This window comes from Emydura macquarii, unplaced genomic scaffold (assembly GCF_026122565.2).
Source record: "Emydura macquarii macquarii isolate MOO-44397 ecotype Brisbane River unplaced genomic scaffold, CSIRO-AGI_Emac_v2 contig_1253, whole genome shotgun sequence".
In the NCBI taxonomy this organism is placed as follows: domain Eukaryota; kingdom Metazoa; phylum Chordata; order Testudines; family Chelidae; genus Emydura; species Emydura macquarii.
In genome coordinates this window covers 3,216,003-3,221,879 of record NW_027131390.1, presented here as the reverse complement: position 1 = coordinate 3,221,879, position 5,877 = coordinate 3,216,003, and positions in this window count along the sequence as shown.

Below are 5,877 nucleotides of genomic sequence, written 5' to 3'. Positions count from 1 at the left end.
AAGTACACAAAAATGAGGAACCAACTAAATGAAATTTAAAAGGAACAGACACAAGAGTGAAATGTCTGCAAGCTGCACAGTAACTTTTCAACTATACTGTGATAGAGGCTCAGACTCTATGTATATCCCAAACGAAACAAAAAAATAAATAAGAGGACCAATAAAAATGCCACTATGGCTAAACAACGAGTAAAAGAGGTGGTTAGTGACAAAAAGGCATCCTTTTTAAAATAGGATGTCAAATCTTTATGAGGAAAATAGAAAGGAGCATAAACTCCGGCAAGTCCAGGAAGAGTATAATTAGGAAAGCTAAAAATGAGTTTGAAGAACAGCTAGCAAAAGACACAAAAACAAACAGCATTTTTTTTTAAATGAACAGCAGCCAAGGCCTGGCAATCTATCAGTTGGGCCACTCACAACCAAGGTACTAAAGGAGCACTCAAGGAATACACGGCTGTTGTGAAGAAGCAGAATGAATTCTTTGCAACGAGATCTTCATTGCAGAGGATCTGAGGGAGATTCCCACAGCTGAGCCATTCTTTTTAGGTGACAAATCTTTGAAACTGGCCCAGACTGAAGTATCAATAGAAGAGGTTTTGGACCAAATTGATAAATTAAGCAGTAGTAACTCAACAGGACCAGCTGGTATTCACACAAGAGTTCTAAAGTAACTCAAATATGAAACTGCAGAACTATTAACTGTGCTATGTAACCTACTGCTGTATCAGCTGACTGGAGAATAGCTAATCTGATGCAGTTTTTTAAAAAAGGATCCAGGGGCGATCCTGGCAATTACAAGCTGGCAAGCCTAACTTCAGTACCCAGGTAAATTGGATGAAAATATAGTAAAGAACAGAATTATCATCCACATAGATGCAGATGGTATGTTGGGGAAGAATCAACACAGCTTTTACAAAGGCAAATCATACCTCATCAATCTATTAGAATTCTTTGAGGGGGGCCAACCAACATGTGGACAAGGGTGAACCAGTGAATATAGTGTACTTGGAGTTTCAGAAAGCCTTTGACAAGGTCCCTCACCAAAGGCTCTTAAGCAAAGGAAGCAGTCATGAGAAAAGAGGGAAGTTCCTCTCATGGATCAGTAACTAGTTAAAAGACAGAAAACTAAGGGTAGGAAGAAATGGTCAATTTTCACAGTTGAGAGGTAAACAGTTGGGTACCCCAAGGATCTGTATTGGGACCACGGCTGTTCAATATATTCAAAAATGATCTGGAAAAAGGGGTAGACAGTCAAGATCAAGATCATTGAGTGTAAAGCTGACTATGAAGAGTTACAAAGGGATCTCAAAAACTGGGTGACTGGACAACAAAATGGCAAGTAATATTCAAGGTTGATAAATGCAAAGTAATACACATTGAAAAACGTAATCCTGACGGGATACAAAATGATGGGGTGGAAATTAGCTGTTACCACTCAAGAAAGAGATCTTGGAGTCATAGTGGATCAATCCCTGGAAACATTTGTTCAGTGTGCAGAGACAATCATCAGAACGTGAGGAATCATTAGGAAAAGGATAGAAAATAAGCCAGTAAATATCATAATGCCATTATATAAATCCATGATAAGCTCAGACCTTGAATACTGCATGCAGTTCTTGTTGCCCCATCTCTAAAAAGATAACTTAAAATCAGAAAAATTACAGAGAAGGGCTATAAAAACGAACAGGGGTGTGGAACAGCTTCCAGGAGGAGATATAAAAATAGTTGGACCATTCAGCTTAGAAAAGAGAAGACTAAGAGGGATATGATAGAGATCTATAAAATCATAAATAGTGGTGTGGAGAAAGTGAATAGGGAAGTGTTATTTACCCCTTCACTTAACACAATAACCAGGGGGTCACCCAATGAAATGAATAGGCAGCAGGTTCAAAATTAACATACGGAAATACTTTTTACAACAAACAGTCAAACTATGGAACTCGTTCCCAGGGGATGTTCTGAAGACCAAAAGTATAAGTGGGTTCAGAAAAGAATGAGATACATTTATGGAAGATAGGTCTATCAATGGCTATTGGCCAAGATGATTAGGGATGCAGCCCCATGCTCCCTCCATAAGCCTCTGTCTGTCTGCTAGAAGTTGGAACTGGAAAAGAGGGGATGGATCACTTGATAAGTTGCCCTGTTCTGGTCATTCCTGCTGAAGCGTCTGGCACTGGCCATTGTCGAAAGACAGGACATAGGGCTAGATGGACCATTGGTCTGACCCAGTAAGGCCGTTCTTATGTTCTTGTGAATGGATTTGTTGGGATCAACCCAACAGGCCAGCCTCTGAAAAGACTGAGGGACAGAGTGTGTTTGGCTGCCATGTGAAAAGAGACCTCCAAAGCTTGATGGTGTTATAGGCCAACTGGGGGGACACATTCAAACGGGAAATATGACCTAAATTTTTAACAGTGTGGGTAGTTAACCAAGAAACAACATACCTATGGACACTGGGTCCCCCCAGTTCTCTGCCTATGATACACAATAGTTTCCCTCTTCAGGGTAGTAATATTTTGGTCTAATGCTGGTTGTGGGGCTTGGTCTGGGGTGGCTGAGTGGTGTTAGTGCCTGTGATATACAGGAGGTCGGACTAGCTTATCTAGTGGTCCCTTCTGTCCATAAAGGGTTGGGAGAGGGAAATTCAAGTCACCGCCCTCATCCTTGACCCACGGGCAGATCACAGAGTGGCCATGAAGCCCTCTGGGGCTGCAACTCCAGACCCCAGGCTAAGCAAGGAGTCAATTTGCCTGCATCCCCTGCACAGTTGGGTTTAGGAAACTGTATATAAGTAGCCAGAGATTTTTGTGGCTTCTACCCAATTCCTTATATGCAGCTGCTTGTTTGAGACTGGTCTATATCCCACCCCCCTCAAAGCACACCGTGTCTCTTCTGCTGTGCAGTGCTACTGCAGGGTTTTAGTCATACCAGGGGTGTCTGTAAAGCTGAGGATCTGGCCCTTGGTGGCTTTTCGCTAATGGTACAAGGCAAGTTAGTCACCTATTAAAACAAGCTGAAGTTTGCATAACTTTCACACGGTTTCCTAATAAAGCAAGTCTGCTGCGAGTGACGCTAGGAACAGCTCCTACGCTGCTGAAGAATTCAGCAACCTGCCGATGTGAAGCAGCCATAAAACTAGCTGTGGAAAGCAGCCACCCTGTCAGCCTGCCAAAGACCAAATATGGGACGTGGTGTGAGTCAAAATGAGGGAGGCCAGAAAAATAATGGGCTGTAAATGGAGAATAATCATAGTTTGCTGCTGTGACGTTCCTTTCATCTGCAGTTCACAGAGGGCTTCGCAACCATTAATTAACTCCATCCTCCCAACACCCCTAACCATGACTAGACCGTGGCTGTGGGTTGTTGCACCCATAAGGTGGGCAGTCAGCTGTTGTCCCTGCTGGGATTGGCAGGAGAGGGTGGCTGGGTTCCGTTTGGTTTCTGATGGGTTGGGTTGGTTTTGTGAATCCTTGCAGGAATATTACAGTCTGGTTCTAGAGAAGAGAGGAAGAGATCAGACACAAGTTTGAAGTAGGCCCGAGTCGTCATTTCCCTGCGACTAGTTTAGTCATTTATGTGACAGTCACCGTCTTGGCAGATGCACGCTGGGGACCTCCCGGGCTGAAAGCGTGAGCAGCTTGAGCGAGGGGCTGTAACAGACTCATCTCCTCCACAGGCCAGGCACAGAGGGGGCCTGTCAAGGTGAGCCGGATATTTCCACACCAGTGCCAGGCAGGTATAACATGCTACTTCAGGTTAGACATTTTCCCAACATAGAATTTTCAATCTGGAAAGCCAGACTTTACGTGAAACACAAGCCATTGGGAAATGTAATGGCCTGTGATATGTGGAAGGTCAGAATCGATGATCCCTTCTGGCCTTGAATTCTATGAATCTATGAAAATTCAGGGAACCGCTACCCATTCTATTTTGCACAAGCGTAAATGACGAGCTAAGGTGCAGGGTGACAATGAGTCCCTGTGCGTGTGGCATGGTGTGACCTCCAGCTTTACCACACCACTACACCGACTTCAAAGGGAGCTTTGAGTGAGCAAGGAATGTGGGCTTGGAGTCCCTATTATTTGATCCTGTTTAACGACCAGGTAAATTAAGGCACAGAGGGGTGGCAGCTTGCCTGAGGTCACACACAGTATCAGAGACAGGACTGAAGCCCAGGAGTCCTAACGCTCAGTCCCTTGCTCCAACGCTGGCATGATGTGGAATTCATTTCTGTAGTTATAAATAACCTTGTTTATAACCTTGGCTTCATGATTCAGCAGTTCTGGTGTCAACACTTTATACTAATCAAAGCAGGTTAGCACCAGATTTCTGTGAGGCGGATGCACAGGTCTGTTTCAGATGTGGGGGATGCGTCTCATAAAGGGCGATGAGATTAATGGAAGGAGGAATGCTGGGTACTCTTTGCATCAAAGCTCTGCTCTCTTCAGCCTGGAATGAGTTCCTCCCCTTTGAGATCACTCCAAGATCTAAAGGCTGGCGTTGTGCAACCCCCCCCCACCCACAGCTTGTTGGGCTGCTGTAGCCCTGCCAGCAACACTACTTTTGTGTGGAATTCAAATCGGACTGTAATTGCTTTGAATCTACTTCTGTGTGCAGGCCCATCGGTACAGACACACTTTATTTTCCCTACTCCATTCTCCTTTTTGCCTGGGGGCAGAACATCCGACATGCACCACCTTGCATACTGAAACCTGTCAGCCCACCGTTTGCTAATGAACAGACTCTGCACTGCAGGCCAGATACACAGGCCATGCAGCTCTGCGAGCAGATCCTGGGCAACGCTGTCTTGATACAGGATCTTAAACGTCTTGCCTTTGTGTCTGGTTATTCTGAACTGCATTACTCTAGCTACCTTTAGTAACCGTGCCGCCATAATTCTTGCTTTATTGTATAATCTCATCTCTAAAAGTCAGGCATTGATTTTTACCACAGTTTGGTTTTGTATTCTAGTTACACACACAAAAACGATATCCCTAGATGGGCCAAAGCCTTCCAACTGAGGCTACCCCTAACACTTCTGCTGTGTGGGGCAAAACAGTTAGGTGCTGCTCTCAGGCATTAACATGTATTTATGTTAAGACTCCCATGTATTGTTAGGCTTTCCTGTGTCTCTTACCCGCTAGCATACATTAATGGATATACTCTCATGGCTTCCTGTGAGGCGGGTAAGTATAATGTTCCCCATTCGACAGATGGGGAAACTGAGGCACTGAGAGACTAGGGCTAACATTTCCAAAAGTGGCCAGTGAGTTCAGTTCCCATGTTTGTTTCCCAGGTTCCCCAAAATCATTGATTAGTTGAAGAAAGTGTCATCCTAAGTGACTTTGTCACACACTGAGTCAATGGCAGAATCCAGACCTTCTGAGACTCATTCATAAGCACATAAGAACGGCCATACTGGGTCAGACCAAAGGTCTGTCTAGCCCAGTATCTTGTCTTTTGACAGTGGTTGGGCAAACACCATCTAGTCCTGGTGCCTTATTACTATTTAAATGATCAATTTGTTCCAAAGTCTCCTCTATTGACACCTCAATCTGGGACAGTTCCTCAGATTTGTTACCCTTAAAAAGAATGGCTCAGCTGTGGGAATCTCCCTCACATCCTCTGCAGTGAAGGTCTTGATGTGAAGAATTCATTTAGCTTCTCTGCACCAGCCTGGTTTTCCTTGAGTGCTCCTTTAGCACCTTGATCATCCACTTGCCCCACTGATTGTTTGGCAGGCTTCTGGCTTCTGATGTGCTTCAGAAAAAATTTTGCTATTAGTTTTTGTCTTTTGCTAGTTGCTCTTCAAATTCTTTTTTTGGCCTTCGTAATTATGCTTTTACACTTGACTTGCCAGAGCTTATGTTCTTTCTA